Source organism: Schistocerca americana, chromosome 2 (genome assembly GCF_021461395.2).
Source record: "Schistocerca americana isolate TAMUIC-IGC-003095 chromosome 2, iqSchAmer2.1, whole genome shotgun sequence".
NCBI classification, from domain to species: domain Eukaryota; kingdom Metazoa; phylum Arthropoda; class Insecta; order Orthoptera; family Acrididae; genus Schistocerca; species Schistocerca americana.
Window position 1 is genome coordinate 39,979,841 of NC_060120.1, and position 17,301 is coordinate 39,997,141.

The 17,301-nt window shown below is 53.7% G+C and overlaps 54 non-coding genes across 54 annotated transcripts; 18 read left to right on the forward strand and 36 right to left on the reverse strand.

The window, feature by feature from the left end:
- The first annotated feature begins 177 nt into the window (after positions 1 to 177).
- Positions 178 to 249, forward strand: Trnap-agg. Its single transcript has one exon. It is a non-coding gene; the product is annotated as a tRNA-Pro (tRNA).
- Positions 250 to 443: 194 nt separating this feature from the next.
- Trnav-aac lies at positions 444 to 516 on the reverse strand. The gene has a single exon. It is a non-coding gene; the product is annotated as a tRNA-Val (tRNA).
- A 157-nt stretch (positions 517 to 673) lies between these two features.
- On the reverse strand, positions 674 to 746 carry Trnav-cac. Its single transcript has one exon. It is a non-coding gene; the product is annotated as a tRNA-Val (tRNA).
- A 402-nt stretch (positions 747 to 1,148) lies between these two features.
- Trnap-agg lies at positions 1,149 to 1,220 on the forward strand. Its single transcript has one exon. It is a non-coding gene; the product is annotated as a tRNA-Pro (tRNA).
- A 194-nt stretch (positions 1,221 to 1,414) lies between these two features.
- Positions 1,415 to 1,487, reverse strand: Trnav-aac. Its single transcript has one exon. It is a non-coding gene; the product is annotated as a tRNA-Val (tRNA).
- Positions 1,488 to 1,644: 157 nt separating this feature from the next.
- Trnav-cac lies at positions 1,645 to 1,717 on the reverse strand. The gene has a single exon. It is a non-coding gene; the product is annotated as a tRNA-Val (tRNA).
- Positions 1,718 to 2,119: 402 nt separating this feature from the next.
- Positions 2,120 to 2,191, forward strand: Trnap-agg. Its single transcript has one exon. It is a non-coding gene; the product is annotated as a tRNA-Pro (tRNA).
- A 194-nt stretch (positions 2,192 to 2,385) lies between these two features.
- Positions 2,386 to 2,458, reverse strand: Trnav-aac. Its single transcript has one exon. It is a non-coding gene; the product is annotated as a tRNA-Val (tRNA).
- A 157-nt stretch (positions 2,459 to 2,615) lies between these two features.
- Trnav-cac lies at positions 2,616 to 2,688 on the reverse strand. The gene has a single exon. It is a non-coding gene; the product is annotated as a tRNA-Val (tRNA).
- Positions 2,689 to 3,090: 402 nt separating this feature from the next.
- On the forward strand, positions 3,091 to 3,162 carry Trnap-agg. Its single transcript has one exon. It is a non-coding gene; the product is annotated as a tRNA-Pro (tRNA).
- A 194-nt stretch (positions 3,163 to 3,356) lies between these two features.
- Trnav-aac lies at positions 3,357 to 3,429 on the reverse strand. Its single transcript has one exon. It is a non-coding gene; the product is annotated as a tRNA-Val (tRNA).
- Positions 3,430 to 3,586: 157 nt separating this feature from the next.
- Positions 3,587 to 3,659, reverse strand: Trnav-cac. Its single transcript has one exon. It is a non-coding gene; the product is annotated as a tRNA-Val (tRNA).
- A 402-nt stretch (positions 3,660 to 4,061) lies between these two features.
- On the forward strand, positions 4,062 to 4,133 carry Trnap-agg. Its single transcript has one exon. It is a non-coding gene; the product is annotated as a tRNA-Pro (tRNA).
- Positions 4,134 to 4,327: 194 nt separating this feature from the next.
- Positions 4,328 to 4,400, reverse strand: Trnav-aac. Its single transcript has one exon. It is a non-coding gene; the product is annotated as a tRNA-Val (tRNA).
- A 157-nt stretch (positions 4,401 to 4,557) lies between these two features.
- On the reverse strand, positions 4,558 to 4,630 carry Trnav-cac. The gene has a single exon. It is a non-coding gene; the product is annotated as a tRNA-Val (tRNA).
- A 402-nt stretch (positions 4,631 to 5,032) lies between these two features.
- On the forward strand, positions 5,033 to 5,104 carry Trnap-agg. The gene has a single exon. It is a non-coding gene; the product is annotated as a tRNA-Pro (tRNA).
- A 194-nt stretch (positions 5,105 to 5,298) lies between these two features.
- Trnav-aac lies at positions 5,299 to 5,371 on the reverse strand. Its single transcript has one exon. It is a non-coding gene; the product is annotated as a tRNA-Val (tRNA).
- A 157-nt stretch (positions 5,372 to 5,528) lies between these two features.
- Positions 5,529 to 5,601, reverse strand: Trnav-cac. Its single transcript has one exon. It is a non-coding gene; the product is annotated as a tRNA-Val (tRNA).
- A 402-nt stretch (positions 5,602 to 6,003) lies between these two features.
- Positions 6,004 to 6,075, forward strand: Trnap-agg. Its single transcript has one exon. It is a non-coding gene; the product is annotated as a tRNA-Pro (tRNA).
- A 194-nt stretch (positions 6,076 to 6,269) lies between these two features.
- On the reverse strand, positions 6,270 to 6,342 carry Trnav-aac. Its single transcript has one exon. It is a non-coding gene; the product is annotated as a tRNA-Val (tRNA).
- A 157-nt stretch (positions 6,343 to 6,499) lies between these two features.
- On the reverse strand, positions 6,500 to 6,572 carry Trnav-cac. Its single transcript has one exon. It is a non-coding gene; the product is annotated as a tRNA-Val (tRNA).
- Positions 6,573 to 6,974: 402 nt separating this feature from the next.
- Trnap-agg lies at positions 6,975 to 7,046 on the forward strand. Its single transcript has one exon. It is a non-coding gene; the product is annotated as a tRNA-Pro (tRNA).
- A 194-nt stretch (positions 7,047 to 7,240) lies between these two features.
- Trnav-aac lies at positions 7,241 to 7,313 on the reverse strand. The gene has a single exon. It is a non-coding gene; the product is annotated as a tRNA-Val (tRNA).
- A 157-nt stretch (positions 7,314 to 7,470) lies between these two features.
- On the reverse strand, positions 7,471 to 7,543 carry Trnav-cac. The gene has a single exon. It is a non-coding gene; the product is annotated as a tRNA-Val (tRNA).
- A 402-nt stretch (positions 7,544 to 7,945) lies between these two features.
- Trnap-agg lies at positions 7,946 to 8,017 on the forward strand. The gene has a single exon. It is a non-coding gene; the product is annotated as a tRNA-Pro (tRNA).
- A 194-nt stretch (positions 8,018 to 8,211) lies between these two features.
- Positions 8,212 to 8,284, reverse strand: Trnav-aac. Its single transcript has one exon. It is a non-coding gene; the product is annotated as a tRNA-Val (tRNA).
- A 157-nt stretch (positions 8,285 to 8,441) lies between these two features.
- On the reverse strand, positions 8,442 to 8,514 carry Trnav-cac. Its single transcript has one exon. It is a non-coding gene; the product is annotated as a tRNA-Val (tRNA).
- Positions 8,515 to 8,916: 402 nt separating this feature from the next.
- Positions 8,917 to 8,988, forward strand: Trnap-agg. The gene has a single exon. It is a non-coding gene; the product is annotated as a tRNA-Pro (tRNA).
- A 194-nt stretch (positions 8,989 to 9,182) lies between these two features.
- Positions 9,183 to 9,255, reverse strand: Trnav-aac. The gene has a single exon. It is a non-coding gene; the product is annotated as a tRNA-Val (tRNA).
- A 157-nt stretch (positions 9,256 to 9,412) lies between these two features.
- Trnav-cac lies at positions 9,413 to 9,485 on the reverse strand. Its single transcript has one exon. It is a non-coding gene; the product is annotated as a tRNA-Val (tRNA).
- Positions 9,486 to 9,887: 402 nt separating this feature from the next.
- Positions 9,888 to 9,959, forward strand: Trnap-agg. Its single transcript has one exon. It is a non-coding gene; the product is annotated as a tRNA-Pro (tRNA).
- Positions 9,960 to 10,153: 194 nt separating this feature from the next.
- On the reverse strand, positions 10,154 to 10,226 carry Trnav-aac. Its single transcript has one exon. It is a non-coding gene; the product is annotated as a tRNA-Val (tRNA).
- A 157-nt stretch (positions 10,227 to 10,383) lies between these two features.
- On the reverse strand, positions 10,384 to 10,456 carry Trnav-cac. The gene has a single exon. It is a non-coding gene; the product is annotated as a tRNA-Val (tRNA).
- A 402-nt stretch (positions 10,457 to 10,858) lies between these two features.
- Positions 10,859 to 10,930, forward strand: Trnap-agg. The gene has a single exon. It is a non-coding gene; the product is annotated as a tRNA-Pro (tRNA).
- A 194-nt stretch (positions 10,931 to 11,124) lies between these two features.
- Trnav-aac lies at positions 11,125 to 11,197 on the reverse strand. The gene has a single exon. It is a non-coding gene; the product is annotated as a tRNA-Val (tRNA).
- Positions 11,198 to 11,354: 157 nt separating this feature from the next.
- Trnav-cac lies at positions 11,355 to 11,427 on the reverse strand. The gene has a single exon. It is a non-coding gene; the product is annotated as a tRNA-Val (tRNA).
- A 402-nt stretch (positions 11,428 to 11,829) lies between these two features.
- Positions 11,830 to 11,901, forward strand: Trnap-agg. Its single transcript has one exon. It is a non-coding gene; the product is annotated as a tRNA-Pro (tRNA).
- Positions 11,902 to 12,095: 194 nt separating this feature from the next.
- On the reverse strand, positions 12,096 to 12,168 carry Trnav-aac. Its single transcript has one exon. It is a non-coding gene; the product is annotated as a tRNA-Val (tRNA).
- Positions 12,169 to 12,325: 157 nt separating this feature from the next.
- Trnav-cac lies at positions 12,326 to 12,398 on the reverse strand. Its single transcript has one exon. It is a non-coding gene; the product is annotated as a tRNA-Val (tRNA).
- A 402-nt stretch (positions 12,399 to 12,800) lies between these two features.
- Trnap-agg lies at positions 12,801 to 12,872 on the forward strand. The gene has a single exon. It is a non-coding gene; the product is annotated as a tRNA-Pro (tRNA).
- A 194-nt stretch (positions 12,873 to 13,066) lies between these two features.
- On the reverse strand, positions 13,067 to 13,139 carry Trnav-aac. The gene has a single exon. It is a non-coding gene; the product is annotated as a tRNA-Val (tRNA).
- A 157-nt stretch (positions 13,140 to 13,296) lies between these two features.
- Positions 13,297 to 13,369, reverse strand: Trnav-cac. The gene has a single exon. It is a non-coding gene; the product is annotated as a tRNA-Val (tRNA).
- A 402-nt stretch (positions 13,370 to 13,771) lies between these two features.
- Positions 13,772 to 13,843, forward strand: Trnap-agg. The gene has a single exon. It is a non-coding gene; the product is annotated as a tRNA-Pro (tRNA).
- Positions 13,844 to 14,037: 194 nt separating this feature from the next.
- On the reverse strand, positions 14,038 to 14,110 carry Trnav-aac. The gene has a single exon. It is a non-coding gene; the product is annotated as a tRNA-Val (tRNA).
- Positions 14,111 to 14,267: 157 nt separating this feature from the next.
- On the reverse strand, positions 14,268 to 14,340 carry Trnav-cac. Its single transcript has one exon. It is a non-coding gene; the product is annotated as a tRNA-Val (tRNA).
- Positions 14,341 to 14,742: 402 nt separating this feature from the next.
- Trnap-agg lies at positions 14,743 to 14,814 on the forward strand. The gene has a single exon. It is a non-coding gene; the product is annotated as a tRNA-Pro (tRNA).
- A 194-nt stretch (positions 14,815 to 15,008) lies between these two features.
- Positions 15,009 to 15,081, reverse strand: Trnav-aac. Its single transcript has one exon. It is a non-coding gene; the product is annotated as a tRNA-Val (tRNA).
- Positions 15,082 to 15,238: 157 nt separating this feature from the next.
- Trnav-cac lies at positions 15,239 to 15,311 on the reverse strand. The gene has a single exon. It is a non-coding gene; the product is annotated as a tRNA-Val (tRNA).
- Positions 15,312 to 15,713: 402 nt separating this feature from the next.
- On the forward strand, positions 15,714 to 15,785 carry Trnap-agg. Its single transcript has one exon. It is a non-coding gene; the product is annotated as a tRNA-Pro (tRNA).
- Positions 15,786 to 15,979: 194 nt separating this feature from the next.
- Positions 15,980 to 16,052, reverse strand: Trnav-aac. Its single transcript has one exon. It is a non-coding gene; the product is annotated as a tRNA-Val (tRNA).
- Positions 16,053 to 16,209: 157 nt separating this feature from the next.
- On the reverse strand, positions 16,210 to 16,282 carry Trnav-cac. The gene has a single exon. It is a non-coding gene; the product is annotated as a tRNA-Val (tRNA).
- A 402-nt stretch (positions 16,283 to 16,684) lies between these two features.
- Trnap-agg lies at positions 16,685 to 16,756 on the forward strand. Its single transcript has one exon. It is a non-coding gene; the product is annotated as a tRNA-Pro (tRNA).
- A 194-nt stretch (positions 16,757 to 16,950) lies between these two features.
- On the reverse strand, positions 16,951 to 17,023 carry Trnav-aac. Its single transcript has one exon. It is a non-coding gene; the product is annotated as a tRNA-Val (tRNA).
- A 157-nt stretch (positions 17,024 to 17,180) lies between these two features.
- Trnav-cac lies at positions 17,181 to 17,253 on the reverse strand. Its single transcript has one exon. It is a non-coding gene; the product is annotated as a tRNA-Val (tRNA).
- Positions 17,254 to 17,301: the final 48 nt, after the last annotated feature.

Consider the following 17,301-nt stretch of genomic DNA (forward strand, 5'->3'; position numbering starts at 1 on the left):
TCTCAGCAGCAGGCAGTGCGAGCCCAGCGGCAGCTCTACATGAAGGTACCAATAGCCCAGGAAGGCCGCCGACCGCAGGAATTCGCGCCGCCCCCATCCCGCCAGCGTACACGAGACTTCCAGGGCACCCTGGACGACATCGAGGGACTGGAATAATTGGCATTCGCCGTGTCACAGGGCTCGTTGGTCTAGGGGTATGATTCCTGCTTAGGGTGCAGGAGGTCCCGGGTTCAAATCCCGGACGAGCCCTAGCGTTTTGTGCAAAGTGATCGCACGTCAGTGGCTGAGTCAGCGCAAAAAGCTCGCCGTCAATATCAAATGAATTTCTTATTCGATGTGAGCAATTGACACTCGGGTCCGACGCGTGAAGGCGATTACGAAGGTTTCGGGTACAGATGGTAGCAGATGCATGTTAGTACGTCTTGCTTAAAGTGATGAAAAAGTGTTTCCGCCCGGGATCGAACCGGGGACCTTCTGCGTGTTAGGCAGACGTGATAACCGCTACACCACGGAAACTGCTTGTGTGCACCTTTCTTCACAGACGACTTATAGTGATGTTGCCATCGTAACTAAAAAATTCAATAAATGTGGTACTTGCAACCGAAGGGACATGCAGCAGAACCACACACGACGTGGCTCATTGGAGGACAATACGACATAGGCAGGAAAATACTGTTCCCGCCCGGGATCGAACCGGGGACCTTCTGCGTGTGAAGCAGACGTGATAACCGCTACACTACGGAAACGACGGACCTGAGGAGTCCATCCTTGTTCACTCGAACTTGCCTCAGACTTTCTCTCGTCCGCGAATGCACACACGACAGTTCCTTTGTCAGCCTGGAACCCATCACAGCCGAGGGCGCAAGAAGTCTTCGGGGTGCTCGAGAGGGTGTCTGCCGTAGCACCCCTAACGAGATAGCGGCGTTTCGCGCAGTCGTTATTGCAAGTCATATCAGCAAAAGCAATCACTTTCTCAGCAGCAGGCAGTGCGAGCCCAGCGGCAGCTCTACATGAAGGTACCAATAGCCCAGGAAGGCCGCCGACCGCAGGAATTCGCGCCGCCCCCATCCCGCCAGCGTACACGAGACTTCCAGGGCACCCTGGACGACATCGAGGGACTGGAATAATTGGCATTCGCCGTGTCACAGGGCTCGTTGGTCTAGGGGTATGATTCCTGCTTAGGGTGCAGGAGGTCCCGGGTTCAAATCCCGGACGAGCCCTAGCGTTTTGTGCAAAGTGATCGCACGTCAGTGGCTGAGTCAGCGCAAAAAGCTCGCCGTCAATATCAAATGAATTTCTTATTCGATGTGAGCAATTGACACTCGGGTCCGACGCGTGAAGGCGATTACGAAGGTTTCGGGTACAGATGGTAGCAGATGCATGTTAGTACGTCTTGCTTAAAGTGATGAAAAAGTGTTTCCGCCCGGGATCGAACCGGGGACCTTCTGCGTGTTAGGCAGACGTGATAACCGCTACACCACGGAAACTGCTTGTGTGCACCTTTCTTCACAGACGACTTATAGTGATGTTGCCATCGTAACTAAAAAATTCAATAAATGTGGTACTTGCAACCGAAGGGACATGCAGCAGAACCACACACGACGTGGCTCATTGGAGGACAACACGACATAGGCAGGAAAATACTGTTCCCGCCCGGGATCGAACCGGGGACCTTCTGCGTGTGAAGCAGACGTGATAACCGCTACACTACGGAAACGACGGACCTGAGGAGTCCATCCTTGTTCACTCGAACTTGCCTCAGACTTTCTCTCGTCCGCGAATGCACACACGACAGTTCCTTTGTCAGCCTGGAACCCATCACAGCCGAGGGCGCAAGAAGTCTTCGGGGTGCTCGAGAGGGTGTCTGCCGTAGCACCCCTAACGAGATAGCGGCGTTTCGCGCAGTCGTTATTGCAAGTCATATCAGCAAAAGCAATCACTTTCTCAGCAGCAGGCAGTGCGAGCCCAGCGGCAGCTCTACATGAAGGTACCAATAGCCCAGGAAGGCCGCCGACCGCAGGAATTCGCGCCGCCCCCATCCCGCCAGCGTACACGAGACTTCCAGGGCACCCTGGACGACATCGAGGGACTGGAATAATTGGCATTCGCCGTGTCACAGGGCTCGTTGGTCTAGGGGTATGATTCCTGCTTAGGGTGCAGGAGGTCCCGGGTTCAAATCCCGGACGAGCCCGAGCGTTTTGTGCAAAGTGATCGCACGTCAGTGGCTGAGTCAGCGCAAAAAGCTCGCCGTCAATATCAAATGAATTTCTTATTCGATGTGAGCAATTGACACTCGGGTCCGACGCGTGAAGGCGATTACGAAGGTTTCGGGTACAGATGGTAGCAGATGCATGTTAGTACGTCTTGCTTAAAGTGATGAAAAAGTGTTTCCGCCCGGGATCGAACCGGGGACCTTCTGCGTGTTAGGCAGACGTGATAACCGCTACACCACGGAAACTGCTTGTGTGCACCTTACTTCACAGACGACTTATAGTGATGTTGCCATCGTAACTAAAAAATTCAATAAATGTGGTACTTGCAAACGAAGGGACATGCAGCAGATCCACACACGACGTGGCTCATTGGAGGACAATACGACATAGGCAGGAAAATACTGTTCCCGCCCGGGATCGAACCGGGGACCTTCTGCGTGTGAAGCAGACGTGATAACCGCTACACTACGGAAACGACGGACCTGAGGAGTCCATCCTTGTTCACTCGAACTTGCCTCAGACTTTCTCTCGTCCGCGAATGCACACACGACAGTTCCTTTGTCAGCCTGGAACCCATCACAGCCGAGGGCTCAAGAAGTCTTCGGGGTGCTCGAGAGGGTGTCTGCCGTAGCACCCCTAACGAGATAGCGGCGTTTCGCGCAGTCGTTATTGCAAGTCATATCAGCAAAAGCAATCACTTTCTCAGCAGCAGGCAGTGCGAGCCCAGCGGCAGCTCTACATGAAGGTACCAATAGCCCAGGAAGGCCGCCGACCGCAGGAATTCGCGCCGCCCCCATCCCGCCAGCGTACACGAGACTTCCAGGGCACCCTGGACGACATCGAGGGACTGGAATAATTGGCATTCGCCGTGTCACAGGGCTCGTTGGTCTAGGGGTATGATTCCCGCTTAGGGTGCAGGAGGTCCCGGGTTCAAATCCCGGACGAGCCCTAGCGTTTTGTGCAAAGTGATCGCACGTCAGTGGCTGAGTCAGCGCAAAAAGCTCGCCGTCAATATCAAATGAATTTCTTATTCGATGTGAGCAATTGACACTCGGGTCCGACGCGTGAAGGCGATTACGAAGGTTTCGGGTACAGATGGTAGCAGATGCATGTTAGTACGTCTTGCTTAAAGTGATGAAAAAGTGTTTCCGCCCGGGATCGAACCGGGGACCTTCTGCGTGTTAGGCAGACGTGATAACCGCTACACCACAGAAACTGCTTGTGTGCACCTTTCTTCACAGACGACTTATAGTGATGTTGCCATCGTAACTAAAAAATTCAATATATGTGGTACTTGCAACCGAAGGGACATGCAGCAGAACCACACACGACGTGGCTCATTGGAGGACAATACGACATAGGCAGGAAAATACTGTTCCCGCCCGGGATCGAACCGGGGACCTTCTGCGTGTGAAGCAGACGTGATAACCGCTACACTACGGAAACGACGGACCTGAGGAGTCCATCCTTGTTCACTCGAACTTGCCTCAGACTTTCTCTCGTCCGCGAATGCACACACGACAGTTCCTTTGTCAGCCTGCAACCCATCACAGCCGAGGGCGCAAGAAGTCTTCGGGGTGCTCGAGAGGGTGTCTGCCGTAGCACCCCTAACGAGATAGCGGCGTTTCGCGCAGTCGTTATTGCAAGTCATATCAGCAAAAGCAATCACTTTCTCAGCAGCAGGCAGTGCGAGCCCAGCGGCAGCTCTACATGAAGGTACCAATAGCCCAGGAAGGCCGCCGACCGCAGGAATTCGCGCCGCTCCCATCCCGCCAGCGTACACGAGACTTCCAGGGCACCCTGGACGACATCGAGGGACTGGAATAATTGGCATTCGCCGTGTCACAGGGCTCGTTGGTCTAGGGGTATGATTCCTGCTTAGGGTGCAGGAGGTCCCGGGTTCAAATCCCGGACGAGCCCTAGCGTTTTGTGCAAAGTGATCGCACGTCAGTGGCTGAGTCAGCGCAAAAAGCTCGCCGTCAATATCAAATGAATTTCTTATTCGATGTGAGCAATTGACACTCGGGTCCGACGCGTGAAGGCGATTACGAAGGTTTCGGGTACAGATGGTAGCAGATGCATGTTAGTACGTCTTGCTTAAAGTGATGAAAAAGTGTTTCCGCCCGGGATCGAACCGGGGACCTTCTGCGTGTTAGGCAGACGTGATAACCGCTACACCACGGAAACTGCTTGTGTGCACCTTTCTTCACAGACGACTTATAGTGATGTTGCCATCGTAACTAAAAAATTCAATAAATGTGGTACTTGCAACCGAAGGGACATGCAGCAGAACCACACACGACGTGGCTCATTGGAGGACAATACGACATAGGCAGGAAAATACTGTTCCCGCCCGGGATCGAACCGGGGACCTTCTGCGTGTGAAGCAGACGTGATAACCGCTACACTACGGAAACGACGGACCTGAGGAGTCCATCCTTGTTCACTCGAACTTGCCTCAGACTTTCTCTCGTCCGCGAATGCACACACGACAGTTCCTTTGTCAGCCTGGAACCCATCACAGCCGAGGGCGCAAGAAGTCTTCGGGGTGCTCGAGAGGGTGTCTGCCGTAGCACCCCTAACGAGATAGCGGCGTTTCGCGCAGTCGTTATTGCAAGTCATATCAGCAAAAGCAATCACTTTCTCAGCAGCAGGCAGTGCGAGCCCAGCGGCAGCTCTACATGAAGGTACCAATAGCCCAGGAAGGCCGCCGACCGCAGGAATTCGCGCCGCCCCCATCCCGCCAGCGTACACGAGACTTCCAGGGCACCCTGGACGACATCGAGGGACTGGAATAATTGGCATTCGCCGTGTCACAGGGCTCGTTGGTCTAGGGGTATGATTCCTGCTTAGGGTGCAGGAGGTCCCGGGTTCAAATCCCGGACGAGCCCTAGCGTTTTGTGCAAAGTGATCGCACGTCAGTGGCTGAGTCAGCGCAAAAAGCTCGCCGTCAATATCAAATGAATTTCTTATTCGATGTGAGCAATTGACACTCGGGTCCGACGCGTGAAGGCGATTACGAAGGTTTCGGGTACAGATGGTAGCAGATGCATGTTAGTACGTCTTGCTTAAAGTGATGAAAAAGTGTTTCCGCCCGGGATCGAACCGGGGACCTTCTGCGTGTTAGGCAGACGTGATAACCGCTACACCACGGAAACTGCTTGTGTGCACCTTGCTTCACAGACGACTTATAGTGATGTTGCCATCGTAACTAAAAAATTCAATAAATGTGGTACTTGCAAACGAAGGGACATGCAGCAGATCCACACACGACGTGGCTCATTGGAGGACAATACGACATAGGCAGGAAAATACTGTTCCCGCCCGGGATCGAACCGGGGACCTTCTGCGTGTGAAGCAGACGTGATAACCGCTACACTACGGAAACGACGGACCTGAGGAGTCCATCCTTGTTCACTCGAACTTGCCTCAGACTTTCTCTCGTCCGCGAATGCACACACGACAGTTCCTTTGTCAGCCTGGAACCCATCACAGCCGAGGGCTCAAGAAGTCTTCGGGGTGCTCGAGAGGGTGTCTGCCGTAGCACCCCTAACGAGATAGCGGCGTTTCGCGCAGTCGTTATTGCAAGTCATATCAGCAAAAGCAATCACTTTCTCAGCAGCAGGCAGTGCAAGCCCAGCGGCAGCTCTACATGAAGGTACCAATAGCCCAGGAAGGCCGCCGACCGCAGGAATTCGCGCCGCCCCCATCCCGCCAGCGTACACGAGACTTCCAGGGCACCCTGGACGACATCGAGGGACTGGAATAATTGGCATTCGCCGTGTCACAGGGCTCGTTGGTCTAGGGGTATGATTCCTGCTTAGGGTGCAGGAGGTCCCGGGTTCAAATCCCGGACGAGCCCGAGCGTTTTGTGCAAAGTGATCGCACGTCAGTGGCTGAGTCAGCGCAAAAAGCTCGCCGTCAATATCAAATGAATTTCTTATTCGATGTGAGCAATTGACACTCGGGTCCGACGCGTGAAGGCGATTACGAAGGTTTCGGGTACAGATGGTAGCAGATGCATGTTAGTACGTCTTGCTTAAAGTGATGAAAAAGTGTTTCCGCCCGGGATCGAACCGGGGACCTTCTGCGTGTTAGGCAGACGTGATAACCGCTACACCACGGAAACTGCTTGTGTGCACCTTACTTCACAGACGACTTATAGTGATGTTGCCATCGTAACTAAAAAATTCAATAAATGTGGTACTTGCAAACGAAGGGACATGCAGCAGATCCACACACGACGTGGCTCATTGGAGGACAATACGACATAGGCAGGAAAATACTGTTCCCGCCCGGGATCGAACCGGGGACCTTCTGCGTGTGAAGCAGACGTGATAACCGCTACACTACGGAAACGACGGACCTGAGGAGTCCATCCTTGTTCACTCGAACTTGCCTCAGACTTTCTCTCGTCCGCGAATGCACACACGACAGTTCCTTTGTCAGCCTGGAACCCATCACAGCCGAGGGCTCAAGAAGTCTTCGGGGTGCTCGAGAGGGTGTCTGCCGTAGCACCCCTAACGAGATAGCGGCGTTTCGCGCAGTCGTTATTGCAAGTCATATCAGCAAAAGCAATCACTTTCTCAGCAGCAGGCAGTGCGAGCCCAGCGGCAGCTCTACATGAAGGTACCAATAGCCCAGGAAGGCCGCCGACCGCAGGAATTCGCGCCGCCCCCATCCCGCCAGCGTACACGAGACTTCCAGGGCACCCTGGACGACATCGAGGGACTGGAATAATTGGCATTCGCCGTGTCACAGGGCTCGTTGGTCTAGGGGTATGATTCCCGCTTAGGGTGCAGGAGGTCCCGGGTTCAAATCCCGGACGAGCCCTAGCGTTTTGTGCAAAGTGATCGCACGTCAGTGGCTGAGTCAGCGCAAAAAGCTCGCCGTCAATATCAAATGAATTTCTTATTCGATGTGAGCAATTGACACTCGGGTCCGACGCGTGAAGGCGATTACGAAGGTTTCGGGTACAGATGGTAGCAGATGCATGTTAGTACGTCTTGCTTAAAGTGATGAAAAAGTGTTTCCGCCCGGGATCGAACCGGGGACCTTCTGCGTGTTAGGCAGACGTGATAACCGCTACACCACAGAAACTGCTTGTGTGCACCTTTCTTCACAGACGACTTATAGTGATGTTGCCATCGTAACTAAAAAATTCAATATATGTGGTACTTGCAACCGAAGGGACATGCAGCAGAACCACACACGACGTGGCTCATTGGAGGACAATACGACATAGGCAGGAAAATACTGTTCCCGCCCGGGATCGAACCGGGGACCTTCTGCGTGTGAAGCAGACGTGATAACCGCTACACTACGGAAACGACGGACCTGAGGAGTCCATCCTTGTTCACTCGAACTTGCCTCAGACTTTCTCTCGTCCGCGAATGCACACACGACAGTTCCTTTGTCAGCCTGGAACCCATCACAGCCGAGGGCGCAAGAAGTCTTCGGGGTGCTCGAGAGGGTGTCTGCCGTAGCACCCCTAACGAGATAGCGGCGTTTCGCGCAGTCGTTATTGCAAGTCATATCAGCAAAAGCAATCACTTTCTCAGCAGCAGGCAGTGCGAGCCCAGCGGCAGCTCTACATGAAGGTACCAATAGCCCAGGAAGGCCGCCGACCGCAGGAATTCGCGCCGCCCCCATCCCGCCAGCGTACACGAGACTTCCAGGGCACCCTGGACGACATCGAGGGACTGGAATAATTGGCATTCGCCGTGTCACAGGGCTCGTTGGTCTAGGGGTATGATTCCTGCTTAGGGTGCAGGAGGTCCCGGGTTCAAATCCCGGACGAGCCCTAGCGTTTTGTGCAAAGTGATCGCACGTCAGTGGCTGAGTCAGCGCAAAAAGCTCGCCGTCAATATCAAATGAATTTCTTATTCGATGTGAGCAATTGACACTCGGGTCCGACGCGTGAAGGCGATTACGAAGGTTTCGGGTACAGATGGTAGCAGATGCATGTTAGTACGTCTTGCTTAAAGTGATGAAAAAGTGTTTCCGCCCGGGATCGAACCGGGGACCTTCTGCGTGTTAGGCAGACGTGATAACCGCTACACCACGGAAACTGCTTGTGTGCACCTTGCTTCACAGACGACTTATAGTGATGTTGCCATCGTAACTAAAAAATTCAATAAATGTGGTACTTGCAAACGAAGGGACATGCAGCAGATCCACACACGACGTGGCTCATTGGAGGACAATACGACATAGGCAGGAAAATACTGTTCCCGCCCGGGATCGAACCGGGGACCTTCTGCGTGTGAAGCAGACGTGATAACCGCTACACTACGGAAACGACGGACCTGAGGAGTCCATCCTTGTTCACTCGAACTTGCCTCAGACTTTCTCTCGTCCGCGAATGCACACACGACAGTTCCTTTGTCAGCCTGGAACCCATCACAGCCGAGGGCTCAAGAAGTCTTCGGGGTGCTCGAGAGGGTGTCTGCCGTAGCACCCCTAACGAGATAGCGGCGTTTCGCGCAGTCGTTATTGCAAGTCATATCAGCAAAAGCAATCACTTTCTCAGCAGCAGGCAGTGCGAGCCCAGCGGCAGCTCTACATGAAGGTACCAATAGCCCAGGAAGGCCGCCGACCGCAGGAATTCGCGCCGCCCCCATCCCGCCAGCGTACACGAGACTTCCAGGGCACCCTGGACGACATCGAGGGACTGGAATAATTGGCATTCGCCGTGTCACAGGGCTCGTTGGTCTAGGGGTATGATTCCTGCTTAGGGTGCAGGAGGTCCCGGGTTCAAATCCCGGACGAGCCCTAGCGTTTTGTGCAAAGTGATCGCACGTCAGTGGCTGAGTCAGCGCAAAAAGCTCGCCGTCAATATCAAATGAATTTCTTATTCGATGTGAGCAATTGACACTCGGGTCCGACGCGTGAAGGCGATTACGAAGGTTTCGGGTACAGATGGTAGCAGATGCATGTTAGTACGTCTTGCTTAAAGTGATGAAAAAGTGTTTCCGCCCGGGATCGAACCGGGGACCTTCTGCGTGTTAGGCAGACGTGATAACCGCTACACCACGGAAACTGCTTGTGTGCACCTTACTTCACAGACGACTTATAGTGATGTTGCCATCGTAACTAAAAAATTCAATAAATGTGGTACTTGCAAACGAAGGGACATGCAGCAGATCCACACACGACGTGGCTCATTGGAGGACAATACGACATAGGCAGGAAAATACTGTTCCCGCCCGGGATCGAACCGGGGACCTTCTGCGTGTGAAGCAGACGTGATAACCGCTACACTACGGAAACGACGGACCTGAGGAGTCCATCCTTGTTCACTCGAACTTGCCTCAGACTTTCTCTCGTCCGCGAATGCACACACGACAGTTCCTTTGTCAGCCTGGAACCCATCACAGCCGAGGGCTCAAGAAGTCTTCGGGGTGCTCGAGAGGGTGTCTGCCGTAGCACCCCTAACGAGATAGCGGCGTTTCGCGCAGTCGTTATTGCAAGTCATATCAGCAAAAGCAATCACTTTCTCAGCAGCAGGCAGTGCGAGCCCAGCGGCAGCTCTACATGAAGGTACCAATAGCCCAGGAAGGCCGCCGACCGCAGGAATTCGCGCCGCCCCCATCCCGCCAGCGTACACGAGACTTCCAGGGCACCCTGGACGACATCGAGGGACTGGAATAATTGGCATTCGCCGTGTCACAGGGCTCGTTGGTCTAGGGGTATGATTCCTGCTTAGGGTGCAGGAGGTCCCGGGTTCAAATCCCGGACGAGCCCTAGCGTTTTGTGCAAAGTGATCGCACGTCAGTGGCTGAGTCAGCGCAAAAAGCTCGCCGTCAATATCAAATGAATTTCTTATTCGATGTGAGCAATTGACACTCGGGTCCGACGCGTGAAGGCGATTACGAAGGTTTCGGGTACAGATGGTAGCAGATGCATGTTAGTACGTCTTGCTTAAAGTGATGAAAAGGTGTTTCCGCCCGGGATCGAACCGGGGACCTTCTGCGTGTTAGGCAGACGTGATAACCGCTACACCACGGAAACTGCTTGTGTGCACCTTACTTCACAGACGACTTATAGTGATGTTGCCATCGTAACTAAAAAATTCAATAAATGTGGTACTTGCAAACGAAGGGACATGCAGCAGATCCACACACGACGTGGCTCATTGGAGGACAATACGACATAGGCAGGAAAATACTGTTCCCGCCCGGGATCGAACCGGGGACCTTCTGCGTGTGAAGCAGACGTGATAACCGCTACACTACGGAAACGACGGACCTGAGGAGTCCATCCTTGTTCACTCGAACTTGCCTCAGACTTTCTCTCGTCCGCGAATGCACACACGACAGTTCCTTTGTCAGCCTGGAACCCATCACAGCCGAGGGCTCAAGAAGTCTTCGGGGTGCTCGAGAGGGTGTCTGCCGTAGCACCCCTAACGAGATAGCGGCGTTTCGCGCAGTCGTTATTGCAAGTCATATCAGCAAAAGCAATCACTTTCTCAGCAGCAGGCAGTGCGAGCCCAGCGGCAGCTCTACATGAAGGTACCAATAGCCCAGGAAGGCCGCCGACCGCAGGAATTCGCGCCGCCCCCATCCCGCCAGCGTACACGAGACTTCCAGGGCACCCTGGACGACATCGAGGGACTGGAATAATTGGCATTCGCCGTGTCACAGGGCTCGTTGGTCTAGGGGTATGATTCCTGCTTAGGGTGCAGGAGGTCCCGGGTTCAAATCCCGGACGAGCCCTAGCGTTTTGTGCAAAGTGATCGCACGTCAGTGGCTGAGTCAGCGCAAAAAGCTCGCCGTCAATATCAAATGAATTTCTTATTCGATGTGAGCAATTGACACTCGGGTCCGACGCGTGAAGGCGATTACGAAGGTTTCGGGTACAGATGGTAGCAGATGCATGTTAGTACGTCTTGCTTAAAGTGATGAAAAAGTGTTTCCGCCCGGGATCGAACCGGGGACCTTCTGCGTGTTAGGCAGACGTGATAACCGCTACACCACGGAAACTGCTTGTGTGCACCTTACTTCACAGACGACTTATAGTGATGTTGCCATCGTAACTAAAAAATTCAATAAATGTGGTACTTGCAAACGAAGGGACATGCAGCAGATCCACACACGACGTGGCTCATTGGAGGACAATACGACATAGGCAGGAAAATACTGTTCCCGCCCGGGATCGAACCGGGGACCTTCTGCGTGTGAAGCAGACGTGATAACCGCTACACTACGGAAACGACGGACCTGAGGAGTCCATCCTTGTTCACTCGAACTTGCCTCAGACTTTCTCTCGTCCGCGAATGCACACACGACAGTTCCTTTGTCAGCCTGGAACCCATCACAGCCGAGGGCTCAAGAAGTCTTCGGGGTGCTCGAGAGGGTGTCTGCCGTAGCACCCCTAACGAGATAGCGGCGTTTCGCGCAGTCGTTATTGCAAGTCATATCAGCAAAAGCAATCACTTTCTCAGCAGCAGGCAGTGCGAGCCCAGCGGCAGCTCTACATGAAGGTACCAATAGCCCAGGAAGGCCGCCGACCGCAGGAATTCGCGCCGCCCCCATCCCGCCAGCGTACACGAGACTTCCAGGGCACCCTGGACGACATCGAGGGACTGGAATAATTGGCATTCGCCGTGTCACAGGGCTCGTTGGTCTAGGGGTATGATTCCTGCTTAGGGTGCAGGAGGTCCCGGGTTCAAATCCCGGACGAGCCCTAGCGTTTTGTGCAAAGTGATCGCACGTCAGTGGCTGAGTCAGCGCAAAAAGCTCGCCGTCAATATCAAATGAATTTCTTATTCGATGTGAGCAATTGACACTCGGGTCCGACGCGTGAAGGCGATTACGAAGGTTTCGGGTACAGATGGTAGCAGATGCATGTTAGTACGTCTTGCTTAAAGTGATGAAAAGGTGTTTCCGCCCGGGATCGAACCGGGGACCTTCTGCGTGTTAGGCAGACGTGATAACCGCTACACCACGGAAACTGCTTGTGTGCACCTTACTTCACAGACGACTTATAGTGATGTTGCCATCGTAACTAAAAAATTCAATAAATGTGGTACTTGCAAACGAAGGGACATGCAGCAGATCCACACACGACGTGGCTCATTGGAGGACAATACGACATAGGCAGGAAAATACTGTTCCCGCCCGGGATCGAACCGGGGACCTTCTGCGTGTGAAGCAGACGTGATAACCGCTACACTACGGAAACGACGGACCTGAGGAGTCCATCCTTGTTCACTCGAACTTGCCTCAGACTTTCTCTCGTCCGCGAATGCACACACGACAGTTCCTTTGTCAGCCTGGAACCCATCACAGCCGAGGGCTCAAGAAGTCTTCGGGGTGCTCGAGAGGGTGTCTGCCGTAGCACCCCTAACGAGATAGCGGCGTTTCGCGCAGTCGTTATTGCAAGTCATATCAGCAAAAGCAATCACTTTCTCAGCAGCAGGCAGTGCGAGCCCAGCGGCAGCTCTACATGAAGGTACCAATAGCCCAGGAAGGCCGCCGACCGCAGGAATTCGCGCCGCCCCCATCCCGCCAGCGTACACGAGACTTCCAGGGCACCCTGGACGACATCGAGGGACTGGAATAATTGGCATTCGCCGTGTCACAGGGCTCGTTGGTCTAGGGGTATGATTCCTGCTTAGGGTGCAGGAGGTCCCGGGTTCAAATCCCGGACGAGCCCTAGCGTTTTGTGCAAAGTGATCGCACGTCAGTGGCTGAGTCAGCGCAAAAAGCTCGCCGTCAATATCAAATGAATTTCTTATTCGATGTGAGCAATTGACACTCGGGTCCGACGCGTGAAGGCGATTACGAAGGTTTCGGGTACAGATGGTAGCAGATGCATGTTAGTACGTCTTGCTTAAAGTGATGAAAAAGTGTTTCCGCCCGGGATCGAACCGGGGACCTTCTGCGTGTTAGGCAGACGTGATAACCGCTACACCACAGAAACTGCTTGTGTGCACCTTTCTTCACAGACGACTTATAGTGATGTTGCCATCGTAACTAAAAAATTCAATAAATGTGGTACTTGCAACCGAAGGGACATGCAGCAGAACCACACACGACGTGGCTCATTGGAGGACAATACGACATAGGCAGGAAAATACTGTTCCCGCCCGGGATCGAACCGGGGACCTTCTGCGTGTGAAGCAGACGTGATAACCGCTACACTACGGAAACGACGGACCTGAGGAGTCCATCCTTGTTCACTCGAACTTGCCTCAGACTTTCTCTCGTCCGCGAATGCACACACGACAGTTCCTTTGTCAGCCTGCAACCCATCACAGCCGAGGGCGCAAGAAGTCTTCGGGGTGCTCGAGAGGGTGTCTGCCGTAGCACCCCTAACGAGATAGCGGCGTTTCGCGCAGTCGTTATTGCAAGTCATATCAGCAAAAGCAATCACTTTCTCAGCAGCAGGCAGTGCGAGCCCAGCGGCAGCTCTACATGAAGGTACCAATAGCCCAGGAAGGCCGCCGACCGCAGGAATTCGCGCCGCTCCCATCCCGCCAGCGTACACGAGACTTCCAGGGCACCCTGGACGACATCGAGGGACTGGAATAATTGGCATTCGCCGTGTCACAGGGCTCGTTGGTCTAGGGGTATGATTCCTGCTTAGGGTGCAGGAGGTCCCGGGTTCAAATCCCGGACGAGCCCTAGCGTTTTGTGCAAAGTGATCGCACGTCAGTGGCTGAGTCAGCGCAAAAAGCTCGCCGTCAATATCAAATGAATTTCTTATTCGATGTGAGCAATTGACACTCGGGTCCGACGCGTGAAGGCGATTACGAAGGTTTCGGGTACAGATGGTAGCAGATGCATGTTAGTACGTCTTGCTTAAAGTGATGAAAAAGTGTTTCCGCCCGGGATCGAACCGGGGACCTTCTGCGTGTTAGGCAGACGTGATAACCGCTACACCACGGAAACTGCTTGTGTGCACCTTTCTTCACAGACGACTTATAGTGATGTTGCCATCGTAACTAAAAAATTCAATAAATGTGGTACTTGCAACCGAAGGGACATGCAGCAGAACCACACACGACGTGGCTCATTGGAGGACAATACGACATAGGCAGGAAAATACTGTTCCCGCCCGGGATCGAACCGGGGACCTTCTGCGTGTGAAGCAGACGTGATAACCGCTACACTACGGAAACGACGGACCTGAGGAGTCCATCCTTGTTCACTCGAACTTGCCTCAGACTTTCTCTCGTCCGCGAATGCACACACGACAGTTCCTTTGTCAGCCTGGAACCCATCACAGCCGAGGGCGCAAGAAGTCTTCGGGGTGCTCGAGAGGGTGTCTGCCGTAGCACCCCTAACGAGATAGCGGCGTTTCGCGCAGTCGTTATTGCAAGTCATATCAGCAAAAGCAATCACTTTCTCAGCAGCAGGCAGTGCGAGCCCAGCGGCAGCTCTACATGAAGGTACCAATAGCCCAGGAAGGCCGCCGACCGCAGGAATTCGCGCCGCCCCCATCCCGCCAGCGTACACGAGACTTCCAGGGCACCCTGGACGACATCGAGGGACTGGAATAATTGGCATTCGCCGTGTCACAGGGCTCGTTGGTCTAGGGGTATGATTCCTGCTTAGGGTGCAGGAGGTCCCGGGTTCAAATCCCGGACGAGCCCTAGCGTTTTGTGCAAAGTGATCGCACGTCAGTGGCTGAGTCAGCGCAAAAAGCTCGCCGTCAATATCAAATGAATTTCTTATTCGATGTGAGCAATTGACACTCGGGTCCGACGCGTGAAGGCGATTACGAAGGTTTCGGGTACAGATGGTAGCAGATGCATGTTAGTACGTCTTGCTTAAAGTGATGAAAAAGTGTTTCCGCCCGGGATCGAACCGGGGACCTTCTGCGTGTTAGGCAGACGTGATAACCGCTACACCACGGAAACTGCTTGTGTGCACCTTACTTCACAGACGACTTATAGTGATGTTGCCATCGTAACTAAAAAATTCAATAAATGTGGTACTTGCAAACGAAGGGACATGCAGCAGATCCACACACGACGTGGCTCATTGGAGGACAATACGACATAGGCAGGAAAATACTGTTCCCGCCCGGGATCGAACCGGGGACCTTCTGCGTGTGAAGCAGACGTGATAACCGCTACACTACGGAAACGACGGACCTGAGGAGTCCATCCTTGTTCACTCGAACTTGCCTCAGACTTTCTCTCGTCCGCGAATGCACACACGACAGTTCCTTTGTCAGCCTGGAACCCATCACAGCCGAGGGCTCAAGAAGTCTTCGGGGTGCTCGAGAGGGTGTCTGCCGTAGCACCCCTAACGAGATAGCGGCGTTTCGCGCAGTCGTTATTGCAAGTCATATCAGCAAAAGCAATCACTTTCTCAGCAGCAGGCAGTGCGAGCCCAGCGGCAGCTCTACATGAAGGTACCAATAGCCCAGGAAGGCCGCCGACCGCAGGAATTCGCGCCGCCCCCATCCCGCCAGCGTACACGAGACTTCCAGGGCACCCTGGACGACATCGAGGGACTGGAATAATTGGCATTCGCCGTGTCACAGGGCTCGTTGGTCTAGGGGTATGATTCCTGCTTAGGGTGCAGGAGGTCCCGGGTTCAAATCCCGGACGAGCCCTAGCGTTTTGTGCAAAGTGATCGCACGTCAGTGGCTGAGTCAGCGCAAAAAGCTCGCCGTCAATATCAAATGAATTTCTTATTCGATGTGAGCAATTGACACTCGGGTCCGACGCGTGAAGGCGATTACGAAGGTTTCGGGTACAGATGGTAGCAGATGCATGTTAGTACGTCTTGCTTAAAGTGATGAAAAAGTGTTTCCGCCCGGGATCGAACCGGGGACCTTCTGCGTGTTAGGCAGACGTGATAACCGCTACACCACGGAAACTGCTTGTGTGCACCTTTCTTCACAGACGACTTATAGTGATGTTGCCATCGTAACTAAAAAATTCAATAAATGTGGTACTTGCAACCGAAGGGACATGCAGCAGAACCACACACGACGTGGCTCATTGGAGGACAATACGACATAGGCAGGAAAATACTGTTCCCGCCCGGGATCGAACCGGGGACCTTCTGCGTGTGAAGCAGACGTGATAACCGCTACACTACGGAAACGACGGACCTGAGGAGTCCATCCTTGTTCACTCGAACTTGCCTCAGACTTTCTCTCGTCCGCGAATGCACACACGACAGTTCCTTTGTCAGCCTGGAACCCATCACAGCCGAGGGCTCAAGAAGTCTTCGGGGTGCTCGAGAGGGTGTCTGCCGTAGCACCCCTAACGAGATAGCGGCGTTTCGCGCAGTCGTTATTGCAAGTCATATCAGCAAAAGCAATCACTTTCTCAGCAGCAGGCAGTGCGAGCCCAGCGGCAGCTCTACATGAAGGTACCAATAGCCCAGGAAGGCCGCCGACCGCAGGAATTCGCGCCGCCCCCATCCCGCCAGCGTACACGAGACTTCCAGGGCACCCTGGACGACATCGAGGGACTGGAATAATTGGCATTCGCCGTGTCACAGGGCTCGTTGGTCTAGGGGTATGATTCCTGCTTAGGGTGCAGGAGGTCCCGGGTTCAAATCCCGGACGAGCCCTAGCGTTTTGTGCAAAGTGATCGCACGTCAGTGGCTGAGTCAGCGCAAAAAGCTCGCCGTCAATATCAAATGAATTTCTTATTCGATGTGAGCAATTGACACTCGGGTCCGACGCGTGAAGGCGATTACGAAGGTTTCGGGTACAGATGGTAGCAGATGCATGTTAGTACGTCTTGCTTAAAGTGATGAAAAAGTGTTTCCGCCCGGGATCGAACCGGGGACCTTCTGCGTGTTAGGCAGACGTGATAACCGCTACACCACGGAAACTGCTTGTGTGCACCTTTCTTCACAGACGACTTATAGTGATGTTGCCATCGTAACTAAAAAATTCAATAAATGTGGTACTTGCAACCGAAGGGACATGCAGCAGAACCACACACGACGTGGCTCATTGGAGGACAATACGACATAGGCAGGAAAATACTGTTCCCGCCCGGGATCGAACCGGGGACCTTCTGCGTGTGAAGCAGACGTGATAACCGCTACACTACGGAAACGACGGACCTGAGGAGTCCATCCTTGTTCACTCGAACTTGCCTCAGACT